General features: G+C 42.5%; 1 protein-coding gene across 2 annotated transcripts in view; it reads right to left on the bottom strand.

The window, feature by feature from the left end:
• Positions 1–23,102, bottom strand: part of LOC129776925 (uncharacterized) — a 43,318-nt gene that overhangs the window by 6,031 nt on the left and 14,185 nt on the right. The gene's annotated exons all lie outside the window — the stretch shown is intronic.

The raw sequence follows: 23,102 nt of genomic DNA, 5'->3' as shown, positions 1-23,102 counted from the left end.
TGAGAACTACCTTGGAAAGTCCGGAAGTAAAACATACGTGATTTGTTTTTCAATTTTATGTTACCTTATCATCATTTTCTTAGTTCAAAATAGAATCCAGATGTCTCACCGATCGTTTACGTTTTGCTTTAGATCGCCAATTAGCGTCACCGGAGCCGAACATTGAAATATAAATGATATAGTTCAAAGCAAAACTTAACCTGGCACACGCATTCCGTCCGACCTAACTAAAGGATCGTCTCCTATGCTTCAAACTAACCGGGCAATCGATGGAACACAGGTTTGTTTGCAAAAGGCCGCCGCTTCCGACGGCGGGTCGGTGGCCGTCTATTTGAAGACGACAATCTGTGCTACAAGTGTCGTTTTGACAGTGTTGTGATTGTCCTTTTCAGTCTCAAGTGCGCGTCAAAGATGAAGTCCACCAAGAAATTCGTCATATTTTACGTTTTTACTACCTGCGAGGTAAAACTGCAACGAAGGCGGCCGAAAAACTTCGTGTAGTTTATGGACCCGATACTGTAACGATTCGCACAGCACAGCGTTGGTTTGATCGATTTCGTTCTGGTGTAGTGGCTGTCAAAGATACACCCCGTACTGGTAGGCCAATCGTCGTGGAAACCGATAAAATCGTTGAAATCATCCAAGTAGACCGGCAAGTGTACACTCGCTCGATTGGCCAGGAACTGGGTATACACCATAAAACCGTTTGGAATCATTTGCAGAAAATTGGATTCCAAAAAAAGCTGGATGTATGGGTGCCACACGAGTTGACGCAAAAAAATCTTTTAGACTGAATCAACGCCTGCGATGCACTGCTGAAACGGAACGAACTCGACCCATTTTTGAAAAAGATGGTGATGGTAATCACGTACGACAACTTAAAGCGAAAAAATTATAGGAGGTTGTGTCCAAGATACGACCGCATTGTTGACGTAGAACTACGCTGCTATTTTATATATGTCGCTCGTTTATACCTTCGGATATTATTCTATAATGCTGTGAAATTTTAGAAACAACTGCATAGTTGAATAATCTCTGAAATGGTTTTTTTTAATTGTAGAATCAGTTGACGAAAATTGATTGATGATTCATTCTTGCCCTCGCAGAACAATACACTAGCTGATCTTATGTCGCAATTTATTTCATGTCGATGCGCTGAAAATTTACCTCGAACGCTATTCATGTGGCTACAGTCGATTATATACATGTTGCACCACATCATTATTCCACATCTCATAACTACATCAATATATCTTAGGCACCGCATGGAAACAACAACAATGACAACACTTGCAAGTATCAAATATCATGCTACATGTTATTTAGTATTGCCTTAGTACAATCGCACCTCTAGGCATCGTTCGTATAACGTGAACCAAGCGCCAAACAAGCGTTCGCCATAGCATGCATACAGAGCCATACATTGGTGGCTTGAAACTACTAGGAATATAAACACTTCTCATCATTTTGCGCTATTCTCAAAAGAAACGCTTCTGGCCTCGAAAAAAGTTGCATTACTTTCTTATGCTCGAGATAAGCACAGCTGTCACCCTTAGTGGAGGAAGTTTTGCTACTGGCAAGCGAAGCATTTACTCTATTCTTGGTGACTAAACAAGCGAAATAAACTCTTTTGACGTAGGACTACGTCTTTCATTTCTATACCGGGGTGTAAAATCAAAGTTTCGAAAACGAAAGCGTTACGCCGGAGACCGAGATTTTGAGTGTTAATAGCTCCTAAACAACTGAACGAAATAGTATGATAAACACTTCATTCGAAAGATAAAATGTCTACGAGTTCTATACTTGTTACTTTCTGATCCAAAAACTTGTTTCAATAGTCTTAAATTTGCTTTCAAAATAGGCTATTGAAATCACCAATCGGTATATAAGCGAGTGCCGCTCGGAAATCCACTCAGTTCTAATTGAACAGCGATTGGAGCATGTTGTCGCTGTTGTGGTGAAGCTCTTTATCATGAAAGCGCGGATGAACGGTGTCACCAAGAGCCTGTTTGTGCACCTTAGGCCAGAAGGGAATCCATCAAGAGGAGAGTGATGCTACAAACGGTTCCCCGGGAAGATCTCGAAGCAGCCGCTACACACACACACATACACGCACGGAATTCTTTCCGTTTGGATCGAGAAAGATCCGGAAAATAATCTGCCAGTTCCTCTAGGAATTTAAAAATACATTCATGTGAAAGAGTTTATTTGAATGTTTTCTATCCATGTGACACTGTGACCAAATATGTTTCAATCAAGTGCTATTAACAGATGGTTATCGAGTTAGCATTAACCACTCGTGGGCTTCCAGTATCGAGGAAAATGTGGAAATATCTAATCGTTACTGAAAATAATCTGCCAGTTCCTCTGGGAATTTAAAATTACATTCATATGAAAGAGTTTATTTTAATGTTTTCTATCCATGTAACACTGTGACCAAATACATTAGGTTTTGTGATTTTTCAATCAATCGCAATCAACAGGATAGCTTCTGAAGATTATTCTTCCCCATCAGTAGGATATTTCCGTATCCAATATTGGATGCATAAAACCTTGTGCCTCCAACGTAACGCTCTCGTTTTCGAAGTTCTCCAAATATTCATTCATTCAGAATGAATTCAGATTCAACTTCATACAAATGATCTCTAAATCAACGATAGTCCTACGTCACCCTTGCGGTTATACCATAGATATAACCCACTTCCTGTTTTTGTTAATATCAACAACCTCGAAAACAGTAGCATTGATTCATTATGATCAAGATTAGCGCAAATGCAATCCTAGTTTTGCGACTGGCACGCGAACCCAAATAACTTATAACATTCCAGTACGACATTCAAGATGCCTGGTATCCCCCAAATAATTTTTTGGCGCATAACCTTAACGCCTGCTTCGCCATAACGTCAGTTAAAAGCATTGATGCAATGTCAAAGGCACCAACGAAGCCCTGCTTGGAAAAAGACTGAATCATGCCACACAGCTTGTACTCTGCTGTAACACCCATCGATGCGAATTCGTTGATTAGTTTGTCAAGAGCGACCGCCTTCACCAGCAGCGGGGGGAGCTTCATTTTGGTTGCTGCCTGGGTAATGGCGTTTACATTTTCGACCGACGCGCCGAAGTCGCCCACTTCGCTGTTGTTCGATGCGGTGTCACTCGCGAAGGCTCGGTTCAGTTCAGCGCTTTTCGCTGCACCAACATCACGAACATCATTAGATGATGCTTGCCTCGAAATTTTATTGCCCCTGGCAATGCGTTCGTTTTTTGCAGGGCTCGAGCCTGCCTTCCTCTTCTTCTTGCTCATCACACATTACGCGAAGCTTCTAATTTATGACGCGAAAAGGAAAACACACGATACGAATAACGCGAAAAACGAACTGAAAAAACCACACGACGATATCCAAGTTGGATTACAGTCCGATGCAGAATAAAAGTTTGCCTCAGTGAGATCCACTGCTTATATTCTAGACAAGTGTTCTCTTTCATTCTTCTTCTCTTCCTTTGTTCACGGAGACTTTAAATCCTACGATTTCCCCTTCATTGCTCGTTATTTACAGCTCTGTTCGGGAAAGCACACAAATGGACAGAACAAATGTATGGGAAAATGGAAATGCTTAAAGTTTTCATGAATTTTAACCATTTACAAACCAGGAGATTCGAATGTATAGCATATTAAACAAATCTTACGGAATTTCCGATTCGTTTAGTATGTATATCGCCAAAATCCGTTCGCGGCAAAAATAGTTATTAACGTTAACTTTATTTCATAAAAACGTGACCTGTTTTCTGATTTGGCACCCTTAATGAAAGACGTAGTTCTACGTCAAAAAGTCGTGGTCGAAGCGCTGTGAGCCACCCCAACCCACACCAAGCCCGGATTGACGGCCAGGAAGGTTTTGGTGGGATTGGAAGGGAATCATCCACTATGAGCTGCTCAACTATGGCCAGACCCTCAACTCGGTTCTCTACTGTGAGTAGCTTGACCGTTTGAAGCAGGCGATTGGCCAGAAGCGGCAATGATCAATAGGAATGGTGTTGTTTTCCACGAGGACAACGCTCGGCCTCACACATATTTGATTGCACCCACCGTATAGTCCGGACCTGGCTCCAACTGATTATCATCTCTTCCGGTCCATGCAAAACGCTCTTGGTGATACTAAGTTGGCCTCAAAAGAGACTTACGAAAACTGGCTGTCTGAGTTCTTTGCAAATAAGGTGGGGAGGGGGGGGATAATGAAGTTGCCTTCTAAATGGCAACAAGTTTGCGAACAAAACGGCGCATATTTGACTTAAATTGGATAATTTTAAGTATGTTAAATAAAGCGTCAAATTTCGATCAGAAATACGACATTTCTTTTTCCCCAACCCTATATATTAAATTTTTTTGCGTCATAATATTTGATAACTTAAAATCTCTTGAACCTTATAGCCCTGATCCCTACATCCCATTTTACAGTTTCTAATAAATTCACAAAACCTCACTGTCGCGTACAATGCGAATTAAGTTAGAGTAGCCCGAGATAACACTCAACAGACGAGATAGCACAAACGCTGTTCTTGTGCACAATAGACATCACACACGAAACATCTCAGTAGGAGTATAAATACCGGTCACCGACACAGCATCGCTCAATTCTTTGTAAACCGTCACCAATAGTCTTTTTTAAGACTCAAAAAGAGTCAATAGAGTTTTCCGATCAGTCCGCTCCGCCTGTTCAGGCGTGGGAGCTTTACGAGGAGGAGTCCCGGCGCGGACATCTTTGTGGTCCTTCGAACCGGATCTTAAATCCGTACTCCGTACTGCATTGTCGCAGAATCACCGCCATTGCCGTCGCTTTGTCGCGACTTCACCGCTACTGTTGTAGTAGCATCAACGCGATTATCCATTGTGGGACAAGAGGTTTTCAACAGATCCATTGTGGGATCAACGTGAAGTTTAATCTTCTGCATTGCCGCCGAATCACCGCCATTGACATCGCTTTGTCGCGATATCACCGCCACTTTTGTTGTGGCATCAACGCTATCGTCCACTGTGGGACATTAGGTTTCCTCAGATCCATTGTGGGGTCAACGCAAATAGGAACTGCTGCATCGACGCTGAATCACCGCCAGTGTGGTCGCTTTTCCGCGACATCGCCGCTACTTGTATTGTAGTATCAACGTTATTGTCCATTGTGGGATAATAGGCTTCATCAGATCTCTTATAGGATCAACGCACCATCTTGTGATTTGGTTTAGAGGAGATCACAGCTTCCTTCTATTGTTCGGTTGTGCAAATGATTCGCGAGTAACGAGTGAAACTATCGCGATTCTTAAATCGAAATATTATAAGTGTTAACTGATCTCAAAAAGAAAGTGAAATTGGATTCCACCTGAGCGCAGTGGACACTATTAATTGTATAGCGCTAGTGTGTGACGACGGTTCTCGGGTGTGAACGATAAACCCGCATCTTTACTTCCGCCGTTTCCCAGGTTTCGCGTGAAAACCTTTCGAAGATCCTGTCGGTTCCAGATTCGAGTATCGGAACCTCTCATCGAGAGTGAGTTTGGTTGCATTGGGTTGGCATTCGACTGGTGAGTACACAACTAGAGTAGTCGAAGTTTTTGGAATTTTGTGTGGTGGAGTGAGCCGGCATCGTATTTTGAGAATTTTCTGTGGACTGTGGTGGTTTTCGGTGGTTTTAATTTACGTGACGTTCCCAGCTGATACAATGACTTCGCTGCGGGAGCGATCTAAGATGTTGAGTGTGACGGTGGAGGCAATTAGAACCATCGAGAGCTTTGTGGAGGACTACGATGCCGAGATTGATCAAAACAAAATCGAATCTAGATTAAAGAGACTGGATATACTATATGATCGCTTTGTTGATACATCCATCGCAGTGGAATTGTTAATGGAGGATAAATCCGAAACTAAAGCTATTCTAGTGAAAGATCGTAACGAAATGGAAGAACGATATTATACATTACATGATTTCCTAACAACACACAAACCGAATCATCATGTTTCGGCTAATTCCCCTCAGATTTCCACATCTGTTGTACGTTTACCGAAAATTGATTTGCCGAGTTTTGATGGTGAGATTGACAATTGGATTCCTTTTTATGACGCATATCGTAGTTTAATTCATAACAACAAAAATTTAGCTGCTGTGGATAAGTTCCATTACCTGATGGCCGCACTCAAATATCCTGTTAAAAAACTACTCGATACAACTAACATAACGGGCGATAATTATAAAATCGCTTGGGATCTGCTTGTAAGTCGGTATGATAATAAACGTTTGCTTATTAAAAATCACATTGCGTCATTGTTCGCCATTGATCCTGTGAGGAAGGAATCTTCAAATGCGATATTAGCCCTGGTTGACCAATTTGAACGTCACGTAAGAATTCTATCGACGTTGGGGGAGCAAACTGAACGATGGAGCTCTCTGCTGGTACACATGGTGTGTAGTCGATTGAATCATAACACTTTGAGGGAATGGGAGCGGTCAACAGCCTGCGATAAGGAGAAGATTCCTACCTACAATGAATTGATTACATTTTTGAAAGATCAAGCTCGGATCTTAATATCCTTGAATAGTGGTAGTCCAGCAATATTATCACCAAAAGAAAAATCTCGTTTGTCTGTCGCCCATGCTGCAGCTGTGTCCAAATCGTTTTCACCTAAGTCTTGTATCGTATGCAACCAATCACATCGCATTTATGATTGCGAAGTCTTTAAACGAATGCCACTTGAGCAGAAGCAAGATGTCGTCCGCAAGAAAAAGCTTTGTTGGAATTGTTTATCTATGAAACACCTTAGTCGTGATTGCTCATCTCAATCCTGTAGAAAATGCAATGAAAAACATCATTCTCTATTACATCCACTCTCCCCCAACGATCGATCCACCTACACCAATATGAATTCATCACCTGTGAACATACGAACCACCAACGCCACCGCCGGTAGTGAATCTGTTACTTCGGCACAGTTATCCACTCCCACACCATCCACATCAACCACCACGTCCGCCACCCGACAGCCACTCACCAATGCTTTAGCTGCAGCGCAGTCATCGAATACCACCTACTCAACTGTTTTGTTATCCACCGCCGTGGTGAGGGTCCACGGTCCATCTGGGAAATCCACCTTCGTCCGAACTTTACTGGACTCATGCTCCGAGTCAAATTTTATCACCGAAAGAATCGTTCAACTTTTGAGCTTGAACCGTCAAAAGCAAACAACGGTCATCGCAGGCATGGGTGGCGCTACAGTCAACAGCACACATTGCACCGTCGCCACTTTCAGTTCCATCGACACCACGTATTCACACACACTGACTTTCAGTATCCTCCCAAGGATCACTAACGATTTACCAGCTCGACCGATTGACGTTTCACACTGGAAACTTCCTTCCGAGGTGACCTTAGCTGATCCCGATTTTGCAAAACCGCAAAGGATAGACATGGTAATTGGGGCTCAACTTTTCTTCAGCCTTCTGGTGAAAGGTCAGATTCAAGTGGACCCCATGTCTCCTGAAAGCCAGCCTGTTCTCCAACGTACCTTACTTGGATGGATAGTTAGTGGTCCTGTGTCCACCGGTACAGCCTTTCGAGACTCTGGAAGAGTCGCTATGCTTTGTACTACCGATGACTTAGATCAACAACTGACTCGATTTTGGGAAGTCGAGAGTTGTCCGCGGAGCCGTGGGCTTTCTAAAGAAGAATTATGTTGTGAAGATCATTTTTCTAAAACAACCACCAGAGATGAATCAGGCAGATTTGTTGTGCGCCTCCTCAAGAAGGAACACATGTTGAGTCAACTTGGCGATTCCCAGATCAGTGCTTTTCGTCGATTTCAGTGGATGCAACGTCGATTCATCAAGAACCGAGAATTAAAGGAGCAATATTCTGATTTTATGACAGAATACATTGCTCTCGGCCATATGGCTCCAGTGATTCCATCCGAAGATACCAAAAATTCCAACACGTATTATCTCCCTCATCACGCCGTGCTCAAGCCAAGCAGCACCACCACAAAATGTAGAGTGGTTTTCGATGGATCTAGCAAATCCTCAACGGGAATTTCGCTCAACGAGTGCCTCATGGTGGGGCCGACCGTTCAGGATTCATTATATGCCATCGTCATACGGTTTCGTATGTACGAGATTGCACTCGTTGCAGATATAACAAAAATGTATCGCCAAATATGGGTACATCCCAATGACAGAAGTCTTCAGCGTGTTTATTGGCAAAGCAAAACTGATCCAGACGTCCGTACATATGAGTTGACTACGGTGACATACGGCACTGCATGTGCTCCGTATTTAGCTATCCGATGTCTCCAGCAACTTTCTCACGATCATCGGAGGAACGAAGATGATGCGGCTGAAAGAATTGGAAAAGACTTCTACGTGGACGACTTTCTCAGCGGTGCTGACAATGAAGACGAAGCAGTACAATTGTACTCTGATGTTAAAAGCATCCTCGCGTCGGCAGGATTCGAGCTCAGAAAGTGGAATTCGAATTCGTCAGAAGTATTGTCAAACATCCCAGCAAATTTGAAAGATGATAGATCGATTGTAACAGTTGACGATGTACAAGGATCCGTTAGCACGCTAGGTCTGCTTTGGCATCCGGAATCAGATACGTTCAGATTCAAAGTTCCAGAATGCTTCATTAATGCTCCAATCACGAAACGAATCGTGGTCTCCGAGATGTCCAAACTTTTTGATCCTCTGGGAATCCTGGGACCAATTGTCATCACAGCCAAAGTATTTGTCCAGTTACTTTGGAAATCGAAACTGGGCTGGAATGAAGTGCTCCCCAGCTCGCTTTGCAACGTGTGGGAAAATTATAGACGAGGTTTGAATACGCTCGAATCATTCTCTATTCCACGCTTAGTGAAAGCTCCAGGTTCTGGAAAAACTATTCAGCTTCATGGGTTCTGCGATGCATCCAAAAATGCATATGGTGCATGCATTTATGTCAGAAGTGTAGGCACGAATGGTATCACCACAACTCGTCTATTAACAGCGAAGTCAAGAGTAGCTCCCATCCAGACCCTATCAATCCCTAGGTTAGAGCTCTGCTCTGCTGTTCTCCTTAGTCATTTACACGAAAACGTTATGCTAAATCTCAATATGAATATTAATTCCTTCTTTTGATCTGACTCGTCGATCACCCTGCATTGGCTGCACAATCCACCATCGAACTACAACACCTTCGTGGCAAACCGTGTCGCGGAGGTACAGCGACTAACAGAAGGAGGTATTTGGAACCACGTCGCCGGGTTGGAGAATCCGGCTGATCTCATCTCCAGGGGCTGCGATCCCTGCGAACTTATCAACAATACCCTGTGGTGGAAGGGTCCACCATGGCTATCGTCTGACCGTTCAGAATGGCCAAGCATGTTTCCTGTTCCTGATGTAAAGGAATTTCCACCAGAAGTCGTCGAAGTGAAGCCCTGTTCGCTTGCAGCGGTTACCAGATCATCAGGCTTCACTGATTGCACGCTGTTCACCCGCTATTCGTCACTGTCGAGACTCACCCGCATCGTCGCATACTGTCGCCGGTTCGTGCATCACTGTCGGATCAAGTCTGCTGGATCCGATTTGCAACTCCTTCCGCATTTAACATCAGATGAACTCCGCCAAGCGTTAATAAGCCTCGTCAAAGTGGTACAAGAAGAACACTTCAGCAACGAAATCACTATTCTCCAAGTCAAAGATGATGCACAACTCAGCAAGTCACCATTACGTACATTGAATCCGTTCATCCACGATGGTCTACTCCTGGTCGGTGGCCGGCTCAATCATTCTTCCTATGCATTCACCCGCAAACATCCGATGATCCTACCTGCAGGCCACCCATTCACCTCTCTACTCATCGATTCAGTGCACGTGCAACTCCTCCACGCTGGCCCTCGTGCAATGATTGCACACATCCGTGAAAGATTTTGGCCATTGAACCTCCGTAACCTGGCACGGAGGCACGTAAGATCCTGTGTACGCTGCTATCGCACTCGTCCTCGAGCAGAACACCAGCTGATGGGTCAGCTACCGAAGGTGCGCATCACTCCTGCTCGTGCGTTTCTCAATACGGGAATTGACTTTTGTGGACCCGTCTGGCTGAAGATCCCGTTACGTCGAATGAAGTCTCCACCAATCCGAGCGTACGTTGCAGTATTTGTCTGCATGGCTACGAAGGCCGTACACCTTGAATTAGTAGGCGATCTTAGCGCCGAAACGTTTATTGCAGCATTGAAACGCTTCGTTTCCCGCAGGGGTAAGCCAATCGCCCTGTTTTGTGACAACGCAACCAACTTTAAGGGAGCAGACAAGGAGCTACGGAATCTCTGCAAACAACTTAACGATCAGCAACTGCAAATGAAAGTAGCGTCCTTCTGTGCTGACTCATCGATACAATTCAGCTTCATTCCAGCTAGAGCACCCACGTTTGGCGGCCTATGGGAGGCCGCTGTCAAGGCATTCAAACACCATTTCCGGAGAGTTATTGGCCTTGATTCGTTATCAGCAGAAGTTATGCAAACCATTCTGTGTCAGATTGAGAGCTGTCTTAACTCACGCCCACTGACTGCGCTTTCTGAGGACCCAAGCGACATGGAAATCCTCACACCGGGACATTTTCTGGTCGGATCAGCCCTCCAATCAATCCCGGAGCCCGACCTAGCCCAAATTCCCAAGAACCGGCTTTCGCTGTGGCAGGAGATGCAACAACGAACTCAATCCTTCTGGAAATTGTGGTCAACGGACTACATTACCCAGCTACAGCAACGGACGAAGCACTACTATCGACAGCCGAATGTTCTGGTCGGCAAACTGGTACTCCTGAAGGACGACAACTTACCCCCACTCAGATGGAGTGTGGGCCGAATCACAGCAATCCATCCCGGCGCGGATGGCCTCGTCCGTGTGGTTACCATCAAACTGGCATCCGGCGCAGTCTTCGATCGGCCGATCGTGAAGATCTGCCTTATACCAATAGATGACGAGATGAAGTCTACTCCCACTTCTGGTGAAGTGACTGGACCTCCTGATGAAGACGCAGCACCCGCTGCTAACCCAAAATAAGCATTGTGAATAGTGAATTGAATTAAAATATTATTGTAAAATTGAATTTGAATGAAACAGATATTTCATTGGTGGCCGGTATGTCGCGTACAATGCGAATTAAGTTAGAGTAGCCCGAGATAACACTCAACAGACGAGATAGCACAAACGCTGTTCTTGTGCACAATAGACATCACACACGAAACATCTCAGTAGGAGTATAAATACCGGTCACCGACACAGCATCGCTCAATTCTTTGTAAACCGTCACCAATAGTCTTTTTTAAGACTCAAAAAGAGTCAATAGAGTTTTCCGATCAGTCCGCTCCGCCTGTTCAGGCGTGGGAGCTTTACGAGGAGGAGTCCCGGCGCGGACACTCACCATTACAATATAAAATAACCATCAGACACAATTTTCGTTTAATATTTTTCGCAATTTGCGGAAAAACGTGTTACTCTATTACATAATTTTACTCACAATAAATTCGGTATAGGAAAGTAAATTTTCACTCAACATTTTTTTGAAATTATGTTTATTTCACACTGAAAATCCATTTTTATTTTACTTCCCAAATGACGCAACAGGAAGTCAGTGTCGTCAACGCAAATTAAGCTGAGTGGCTTCATATTTAAGATAATTAATCGAGGCCGGACCATGGTGCAGCCGTTGTCACTAGGTGGATGGGGATTTGAAAATAGTATGGAAGAAAATGGAAGGGGTATTGCTTACCTGAATCGTGAAACAAAGAGAGATCCGCGTTGACGGCAATGAGCTTCGTATTACGAAATGGGGGAGTAGGCATGACAATATGAGTTTGAAGAGAAAATGAACACACTTTCAAAATAAAAATTATGAATGAAAATTATTTTTCCCAAATCAAATTAGAACTCTATGTGTGGAGGTGATCTGGCGTAGTGGTAGCATCCGTGCCTCTCACGCTCAAGGTCACGAGTTCAATTATCACTCCCGACATTCTTCCAAAAATGGAAGTAAAGTGACGAACCAGCCAAAAGTGTTGAAAATCACTATAATACAGACAAAAAGAAAAGGACTCTATGTAAATGAAAATCACTTTTGATTGCAAGAAGTAAAAAAAATATCATACAAAAATTGTGTCTAAAGATAATTTTATATTATAATGGTAATGGTATTCCGTTGGTGAGAATATCTGAAAATTCATACAAAATAGTTTAAATTAGGGTCAGAACAACGTACTTCTAGTAGGTAAATAACGCCAAGAAAAAATTTCAAAACAAATTTTAGCAATTTGAAACTGCTTTAGGGCCGACTAATCTGATAGAGAATAGTTGGTCTCATACAAACCAAGGCGCGTAGAAGTATATCCTAAGGTGGGCCAACTTGCTAAAACCACTCTTCAGCCATATTGGAAGTCTACTGTGTTTTGTTTGTAAACAAAACACAATACGCTTGTGCCGGAGCTCGCTCGTGATCAGTCTGTCTCTTTCACGCTTCAAGAAAATAATTCCCCTTCCGCTTTCTTCCGTACTGTTTTCATATACCGCTCCCCTAACCAACTTAGTGACGAAACGGCCTCACCTAGTACCATAGGCCCGTCTTGATACAAACTAATGTCGTATCCAGTTGTCGACACCATTCCGCCGTCAACGCGAATTGATCACAAGCGTCTGACTGCATTCTCTCAATAATTTCAGGTGGTGGCTACAGAGTGGTTTCAACCAAGGAGCCTCTTTATGTACCAGGTGAAACAATCATATGAAATGCACTTTCAGCTATATTGGAAATGCTGTCGGTATTGTTTACAAACAGCATCAGAACGCTGCCGGCGGCTCTCTACAAACTGCTACAACGCTTATTCGAACGATGCCTACTATGTTCGGGTTTCGCGAATTTATGTGAAAAAGAAAGAATGATTTTGTGGAATTTCATTCTCATATCCACTACTCTCGCATGTGGAATGAAATTCTAAAAAATCATGCCTTCTTTTTCACATAAATTTCACAATAATGCAGTACGGCACAAGCCCACCGGTTATTAAGAGCCACCTCTTTTATATACCCACTAGCAAAGCTCCCACAATCGCTGAGTTTCCAATCCCAGCAGCAACGGCAACAACCCTCACATCCCGTAGAACAGCAATGCAGACAATAACTTGCAGCAGTCACCGAAACACTACAATGATGCCAACAGCGTAAACAAAACCAACATTTATGCGTAGCAAACACATAGCGGCATGCACTCCTCATTGCATGCCATTTGTTATCCTCTTTCTCGGAAAACTCTAGCCGTTCGTTTGGCCGCTGTCAATTCGAACTCAAGTAATGGCTGAACAGCAGTTCTGACATAACGTTCCACCTTATTATACCGCCTTGGTATATCCTAAGGATATCCAACTTGCTAAAAGCACTCTTCAGCCATCTTGGAAGTCTACTGTGTTTTGCTTGTAAACGCAGCCGGGTGCTATGATTGATGCTAGGATCGAGGGATTGCTAAGATGGCCGCCTTTCAGTAGCCAGCATAGAAAATCATGAGCATAGGAATCATAACCTAAAATTCAAAATGAAGTGCTCCGCGCGATTCTTCGGCTGTGATTTGAATTGCAAATCGCCAAGAAAGCTTCCGGATGGGTATCCAAACATCGCTTGCCAAAAAAAACTATCCACCGTAATCAAATATTAACATATATGACTCCAAACATTAAACAATACGTGAGCCCCCTAAGCGCGAGCCCTGTTTTATGCTGCCTACGCTCAATTTGCATTGGATGGGATAGGGTTGCCAGAGCCCCGGCTAGGATCGTTAGCAAAATCTCAAGCAGAACTGTCAGTGGGATACCCAATTCATATGAAAACAAAGGGAAAATGTCAGTGGGATACCCGATATGTTGGCTCCTGTCAGTTCAATGGGGGTTCTCTAAAGACGTCACCCACCTGTGTAAACGAAGCACAATACGCTAGTGCTGAAGCGAGATGAAAAATAGAAGGTGGAAAGATTCACGGGTTTTGCTTGTGTTAAACTTTGATTGTATTAGTAGCCAGGAAGATAAGAAGTTCACATACCAGGCATAACAGTCAGTTACTCAAATGGTACAAAATTGAATGTGTCAACGAATAACGTTGAAAGAGGATATACAGAAAATAATTACATATTTCCAAAAAATATTTTTCGCGTTACATTCATCATTTGAAAAATAAACAGAACATGTCACGAACCAAAATGTTTCTTTTTTGTTGTTTCTTCTTATATCAGAATTAGTATTCTAATTTTTACTATGTTTGGATTTTAGAGCATCTTCATGGTAGTTTATCTCTTGTCAGCAATTGTAATTCCTTTTTTCACAATTAGGGTGCTGAACACTTCATTCGTCTAAAACTAGGACGGAAGCAGAAAACTTTTCGTCTCAATTTAGGTCATATGGAGTCTATTCAATAACGATTTTGTAACTCTGACTTTGTTCATTTACGTTTTTGGTCGATGTAACGAGGAGTACAATAAGATTGAAATTAAGTTTAGAACACCTCAACAATACTGAAATTTCAGTTTCTGCTAAAATTTCAGTTGGGCCCCTATGATTTTGAACGCTAGCATTGATTTAAGAAAAATACTAATTTGTTCATTTCATCTGCTTATTTTTACTTTTAATAACAACACTTTTCCTATGTAGTGGACTATTATAAGAAAAGCAACATACATAAACAAAATCTGTGACGTCACAGATTTAAAAATCTTCCCACCTTTCATTTTTCATATCGTTGCTGAAGCTCGCTCCTGATCAGTCTATCTCTTTCACGCTTCAAGCAAATAATTCGCCTTCTGCTTTCTTCCAAGATGTATAGAAGTATTACTACTAGGTGGGCCAATCTGCTAAAACCACTCTGAAGCCAATTGAAAGTCTACTGTAATCTGTTTACAAACAAAACACAATACGTTTTTTATAACCAAATTGCCGTACGATTCGACCATTTACATTAAAGACGTCTCTTCATTGAAAACAAATTATTTCTATTGACGAATTTACGTTAAATTTACAACCAGATGGCGCAGCAAGTAAAGTGATGTAGTTTGTTTGTTTTTATATGAAATTCGATTAAATTTATTAGAAAAATCCGAATTTTCATTCAGATTTCCCGGATTCAAGTATTCTTTCCACGCTGAAAAGGTTAGAAAATCATCATTTTACAATGTGGTATGTATATTACGAGGAATGGCTTGTTATAAGTATTGCAACTTTAATTTTTTTCAACCAAGTAAACGATGAGTAGCGTATTTTGCGCTAAAATACTGTAAATTCTTCTCGTATTGGCCCCTACATAATCAATGATATCAGCCAATTTGAGATGATATCGATTTCATCGCAAATATCCATAGTATCAATAACCGGTAAGCATTATCAAACTTGAAATTTTTGAAGATTATCTATGACTTTGGTCAAATCGCGTGTTGAAACCATCCGAAATATACAAAACTCCAACTTTCTTACCATATACTGACGACATTTAATGGCTGAAATGAGTCTAAATTGAAATAGAATGAACAATTACATCCGAATTTTGCTTTTCAGTGCGTAAAATAAACAAACACCCTCACTTTTGTGGTTCTGAGCTCTAATGTAGATACCTTATGAGCTGATTGGGCTTTGTGTAAATTCGTCAATAGTGATACATTCTCTCGTTGGGAAGAGAAATTCTGTGAGTGCGCGTGCGAATGTGGTTGTGACGAGCGCGCACCGATGAAGGGGTAATCTTTTTTACGCGATTCTCTTGAAATTACGCAATATTTTCACGCATTTTTTGTGAGCGCAACAGTTGCGTTAACAAACCATTCAGTGTATTTATTAGTATCCTTAAACTACTAGAATTGATGCTGATAGCAACTGCATGTGTAATTACTGGAAAGGTTTGCCGACCAACAGACCTATTAGTAAACTTGAGGTATGGAAAGTATCGTGTTTGGGCATTGTTGTGCTTCAAATTTGGGGTCGATTTATCATCGATCGAGCAGAAGCGACCCAGGTCACGGTAAAACCTTCCGGAGTAAAAGGTTCATTGCACTGATTCACAACGTCGTATATAACAACGAACGAATGTTGATGGTTTAGAAAGGATACCAAGAAGGATAAGAAGAATGCTCTTGAGTAACATTGAATATGCTGATGTGTATGAACATCTGGATGAGGACGTTGAGGACCGGCAAATGTTTTCCGATACGGTCGAGATGCGAGCGGGAAGAAATAACAAATAACATTTGAAAAAAATTGACGCATACTATTTTTCGTTCTTCAATCTTGTTTTATTTTCTGAACTGAAAGATTGCTGCACACTACTTGGTTTTCTGACGATTTTTGAGAACGATTGGGTCACTGCACTGAACCTGAAACGAGATGCGCAACCAGTCGTGTTAGGAAACCTGACGAGGTACATATCTGTGCCGATCACTCAATCGGCGCTAGAAGCAAACTAATACCTCCCAACGTGCGAAGGTATTTTCACCAAACTTGGTGACGAACGTGTTAGTCTCCAGTGTAATTAACCATTCCGACGCGTATCTGTGAGTAGGAGAGGATGATGAATTAAAAACAACTTTTCAAGCTGCTTCGTGACTACTGCTACCATTCACGACTGAAGAAGTGCCGATCCAACTGGAAGAAGGTCAAATACTTCGGACACTTAATCAATGCAAATGAAATCCACGACAGTCTTGAAGAACGCCCACAGAGCGACGAAGGTGGAAGAAAAACGCCACACCGCCAACTGTCAGCACACGTGGCACAGAAGGATGGGTCATCGAGACAACGACGCCTTGCAGGATTTGAAGGGGAAGAGCCTAGCGACAGGACTGTGGGCTGCGGATTCAGTACGAGTGCTGTCTGGAGGGGAAATTTGCACGACTCCCGTTCCCCAAAGAAGCCAAGAAGAAATCGAAGCGCCCGTTGGATTTGGTCCATGTCGACGTGTGTGGGCCGATGAAAAATGTCACACAAGGTGGATGTCGCTACTATTTCACCGTGATTTCACCGACTATTCTCGCTACATGACGGTATATTTCCTACGTGAAAAATCCGTTGCAGAGGACAAGCTGGAGGACTTCGTGATGGAGATGAAGACCACCTTTGGCAGGCCGCCGAAGATCATCCGATCGGACAACGGCGGTGAATTCAAGAATCGAGCAATGGAAGACTTCTGCAGACGGGAAGGCATCCGGCAACAGTTTATCACACCGTACACCCCGCAGCAAAATGGTGTTGCGGAACGGAAAAATCGTTCTCTGAATGAGATGGCGAAGATACTGGGTCGAAGCCGTGAATACTGCAAACTACCTCCAGAATCGGCTTCCTACCACGGCACTCCAGGTAACACCGTACGAGGCATGGTGGGACGAGAAACCGGATGTGAGCCATTTGCAGATTTTTGGCACCAAGGCATACGTGTGGGTTCCGAAACAGAACAGATCGAAGTTTGATTCGAAGGCGGTGAAGATGACGTTCGTGGGCTATTCATCGCAACAGAAGGCGTACCGATTCCTGGACCTGATGACTGGCACCATTGTGAACAGCAGAGATGCACGATTTCTGACGATGGGCAACACCGGTCAGGATGAAGCGTCAGACAATGGAAGTATCATCGAATGCTCGATCGGTGAACATGCTTTCCCAAAGACTAATAATTTTCCTATCGTTGCAGGGGACGTTCATGGTGAGCAACCCGAGATTGAGGAGGAGTCTGATTCCGACGAAGAGGATGATCAAAACGAGACGATCGATCCATACGTCGATTGCGATGCCACGCTCACCGATGGCAACGACGAGGATGAACGTCCCCCCAACGCACCAAATCTTCATGCAGCAACCCCCCGGATACGAAACCGGAAATCGAAGCGAAGTTTGCAGCTTAAGGAGGAGTTTGTATGGACTCAAGCAAGCCGGACGGGTTTGGAACAAAACCATCACCGAAGTCCTGATGCAGCTGGGAACCAGCCAACGGAAGCTGACAACTGTCTTTTCGTGAGGAACGTTGACGGAGAGCTTTCGTTTATTTTGCTCTACGTCGACGATATGCTAATCGTATTATTTGGAGACGACGAATACAGGCGAATTTGCTCTTTCCTGGGGAAATATTCAAGATTTCCTGCCTTGGCAATGTGAAAAACTACCTTGGGATCCAGGTGGAACGGAACGTGAACGGAGATTTTCTGTTGTCGCAAGAAGGCTACATCAATCGGATCGTGGCTCGATATAGTATGGAACAAGCGAAACCTTCACCGACACCGATGGATCCTGGTTACCCCAACATCACGCAAAAGGAGGAGAAAATGCCGAACAGTGAGAAGTACCAAAGCCTTGTCGGTGCTTTGCTCTATGTTGCTGTTTGTACCAGACCAGACTTGGCGATCACCGCGTCCATTCTCGGGCGCAGAGTAAGCAAGCCGACGGAAACCGACTGGTCGGAAGCAAAGCGAGCCCTGCGGTACTTAAAGGGTACTGCCAACTTGCGGTTGAAGCTAGGAGGAGAAGGAAACCTTGAAGGCTATGCTGACGCGGATTGGGCAGGAGATCGCTCGGACCGGAAATCGAATTCCGGATTTTTGTTCAAGCTTGGAGGTGGACCGATCGCTTGGACATCCCGGAAGCAGTCATGCGTTACGCTGCAATCGACCGAGGCAGAGTATGTAGCTCTGGCAGAAGCAACCAGGGAACTGCTGTGGCTCATCAAACTCATGCGAGGCCTCGGTGAAGAAGTCCACTACTCTGTTCTCATCCACGTGGACAACCAGAGTTGCATCAGCATGCTGCAGAACGAAGGTGATACCCGGCGTACCAAACACATCGACACCAGGTTCAACCGCGTCCGTGATCTGAAGAAATCTGGAGTCCTGTGCGTTCGGTATTGTCCAACCGAATCCATGGAAGCAGATGCCCTGACAAAGCCGCTACCAAGGGTGAAGCTGGAGAGACTACGATCATCAATTGGCCTGCAACAGATCGTGATTGAGGAGGAGTGTTGAGATTGCCAACGAAGCAACACGATTACAAGAAGCATGACATGATAATTTAATGCTCTGTAGTTTGTCGAAATAAAATTTTCTTTTCTTTTCTTGTTTGATCGTTCACTAGTTTAGTCGCATTTTATTTTCACTCACATATGTATTAGTGACCCCCTTCCGCATTTTTTGTAAACAATCCCCTCTCACACTCCTCGCTACTCACCACTTCCCTCACTAACTCACTGAAGATACGGACTCACCTTAGTAACGCTTCTATACATCTTGCTTTCTTCCGTACTGTTCCCATATACCGCTCCCCTAACCAACTTAAGCCGGGTTCAGACGGTGCGAGCAAGCATACGAGTCGGTCTAGTCAGTTACTGCAGTGCAGCTACTCACACCGTGTGAACACATCATGCCAGTTATTGTCATGTGTGATCCGGCGTGCGAGCTACTTCAAAGTTTTTTGAATTTACTCGCACTCGCATGCTTCAAAACGTCAAAAACAGAATTTAGCGTTCGAATCAGGGATGCCAAATGTAAAGAAATGTCTCTATTTTTAAGATATTTGAAAATATGCGAAGATATTTATAGACTTGAAAATTATTGGAAAAACAAATAAAACCCTCATAGTTTCTTAACGAAATCATTGTTATTCTGTTTTGCACGCTGGCGGGGCACGCTTTCTTTTTGAGATAGTTTTCTGGAGAATGTCTAATATAGAATCATTATCAGGCACAATTTTCATTCAAAATTCACTCACAACTTGCGAAAAAAAGTAAGGTTCTAAGAAACAGAATACATATTCGATTTAAAAAAGTACATTTTCATTCATTATTTTAATTTTTGACGCGTGTGAATAAAATTTTAAAAAGTCTTCTAGACTATCATTTAAAGCATCACATACTTCCGGAATTATCTTAGCTATGGATGCTTTCGAGATTCTAAAAAATATCGACAACAATCTGAACAATATTCCAGAAGAAAGGCATATCAATGTCATTTATATTATCACTCTTGCAGGTACAGCATCCTTCATGAGTGTATCTTGGCGTTGTATTTGTGGAGCAATTAAATTCAACAGTTTTTCCACTTGTTCAGGTGTTATTCTCAACACTGCTCTGTAATCTCTATAAAATTGTGTAATGATACATTCAACTGAAAACCTAAGATGAAAACTACCAATAAAGAAGTCGATTTCGGACCAATCATTTGACAAATTCGGACCTGATTGCTGTTTCTGACTATTTGATGGACATTTGAAAAATCGCCTGGCATCCCAGGTAAACCCGTGCCGTAGTATCTAGTTTCTCGCCAGCAGCTCACACTATGTGAACGGACAAGGCGAGTCAACCAATTGTCAAGCGAGTCCACCGGGTCAGTAGCTGCTCATTGTCAAGTCAGCTACTAGCAACGTATAAATGGGCCTTTAAGCCGGGTTCAGACGGTGCGAGTAAGCATACGAGTCGGTCTAGTCAGTTACTGCAGTGCAGCTACTCACACCGTGTGAACACATCATGCCAGTTATTGTCATGTGTGATCCGGCGTGCGAGCTACTTCAAAGTTTTTTGAATTTACTCGCACTTGCATGCTTCACAACGTCAAAAACAGAATTTAGCGTTCGAATCAGTGATGCCAAATGTAATGAAATGTCTCTATTTTTAAGATATTTGAAAATATGTGAAGATATTTATAGACTTGAAAATTATTGGAAAAACAAATAAAACCCTCATAGTTTCTAAACGAAATAATTGTTATTTCGTTTTGCACGCTGGCGGGGCACGCTTTCTTTTTGAGATAGTTTTCTTGAGAATCTCTAATATAGAATCATTATCAGATCACAACTTACAAAAAAAAGTATTGTTCTAAGAAACAGAATACATATTCGATTTAAAAAAGTACATTTTCATTCATTATTAAAATTTTTGAAGCGTATTTATTGCACCTGCAAATCGACTATCATTTTCATTTCACAAAATAAATAAAATTAAAAAAAAAAATCTTTTAGACTACCATTTATAACATCACATCCTTTCGGAATTATCTGAGCTATGGATGTTTTCGAGATTCTAAAAAATATCGACAACAATCCCAACGATATTCCAAAACAAAGGCACATCAATGTCATTTCTAATTTAACTCTTGCAGGTACAGCATCCCTCATGACTGTATCTTGGCGTTGTATTCGTGGAGCAATTAAATCCAACAGTTTTTTCACTTGTTCAGGTGTTATTATCAACACTGCTCTGTAATCTCGGGGATCCTCATCGTAGAGTTCCTTCAATATTGTATTTGTTGCTCCTTTTCTTTGCATCTAATTCCTGGCCCGAATCCTTTTCTCTTTCTGCTTTTTCGGATAGTACCTTCAGTTCAAAGAAATTCAGCACAAAGTATGTATTTTTAAACACGATCAGCGTTTGTTTTGCTATAAAATTGTGTGATGATACATTCAACTGAAAACCTAAGATGAAAACTGCCAATAAAGAAGTCGATTTTGGACCAATCATTTGACAAATTCGGACCTGATTGCTGTTTCTGACTATTTGATGGACATTTGAAAAGTCGCCTGGCATCCCTGGTAAACCCGTGCCGTAGTATCTAGTTTCTCGCCAGCAGCTCACACTGTGTGAACGGACAAGGCGAGTCAACCAATTGTCAAGCGAGTCCACCGGGTCAGTAGCTGCTCATTGTCAAGTCAGCTACTAGCAACGTATAAATGGGCCTTTAAGCCGGGTTCAGACGGTGCGAGTAAGCATACGAGTCGATCTAGTCAGTTACTGCAGTGCAGCTACTCACACCGTGTGAACACATCATTCCAGTTAGTGTCATGTGTGATTCGGCGTGCGAGCTACTTCAAAGTTTTTTGAATTTACTCGCACTCGCATCCCTCAAAACGTCAAAAACAGAATTTAGCGCTCGAATCAGGGATGCCAAATCTTTACATTGTCTTGACATGTCTCTATTTTTAAGATATTTGAAAATGTGCGAAGATATTTATAGATTTGAAAATTATTGGAAAACTAATACGTTTTCTTTTTGAGATAACTTTATTGGGAATCTGAATATAAAATCATTATCGGGCACAATTTTCATTCAGAATTCACTCACAACTTGCAAAAAAAAGTATTGTTCTAAGAAACAGAATACATAATCGATATAAAAAAGTAGATTTTCCTTCATTATTTTAGTTTTCGAGGCGTATTTGTTCCTTCTGCAAATCTACTATCATTTTCATTTTCCTCATCTGACAAATTCGGACCTGATTGCTGTTTCTGACTATTTGATGAACATTTGAAAAATCGTCTGGCATCTCTGGTAAACCCGTGCCGTAGTATCTAGTTTCTTGCCAGCAGCTCACATTGTGTGAACGGACAAGGCGAGTCAACCATTTGTCAAGCGAGTTCACCGGGTCAGTAGCTGCTCATTGTGAAGTCAGCTACTAGCAACGTATAAATGGACCTTTAGTGACGAAACGGCCTCACCTTAAGGCCCATTTATACGTTGCTAGTAGCTGACTTCACAATGAGCAGCTACTGACCCGGTGAACTCGCTTGACAAATGGTTGACTCGCCTTGTCCGTTCACACAATGTGAGCTGCTGGCAAGAAACTAGATACTATGACACAGGTTTACCAGAGATGCCAGGCGATTCTTCAAATGTCCATCAAATAGTCAGAAACAGCAAACAGATCCGAATTTGTCAGATGATTGATGCGAAATCGACTTCTTTATTGGCAGTTTTCGTCTTAGGTTTTCAGTTGAATTTATCATTACACAATTTTATCGCGAAACACACGCTGGCCGTGTTTAAAAATACTTTGTGCTGATTTTTTTTTAACTGAAGGTACTATCCGGAAAAAGACGAAAGAAAAAAGGATTCGGGCCAGGAATTGGATGCAAAGAAAAGAAGCAACAAATACAATATTGAAGTAACTCTACGATGATGATCCCCGAGAGTACAGAGCCGTGTTGAGAATAACACCGGAAAAAGTGAAAAAACTGTTGGATTTAATTGCTCCACAAATACAACGCAATATACACTCATGAGGAATGCTATACCTACATGAGTGAAACTAGAAATGGTGT

This window comes from Toxorhynchites rutilus, chromosome 3 (assembly GCF_029784135.1).
Source record: "Toxorhynchites rutilus septentrionalis strain SRP chromosome 3, ASM2978413v1, whole genome shotgun sequence".
Classification (NCBI taxonomy): Eukaryota; Metazoa; Arthropoda; class Insecta; order Diptera; family Culicidae; genus Toxorhynchites; species Toxorhynchites rutilus.
This window is presented reverse-complemented; position numbering and strand designations above follow the sequence as displayed.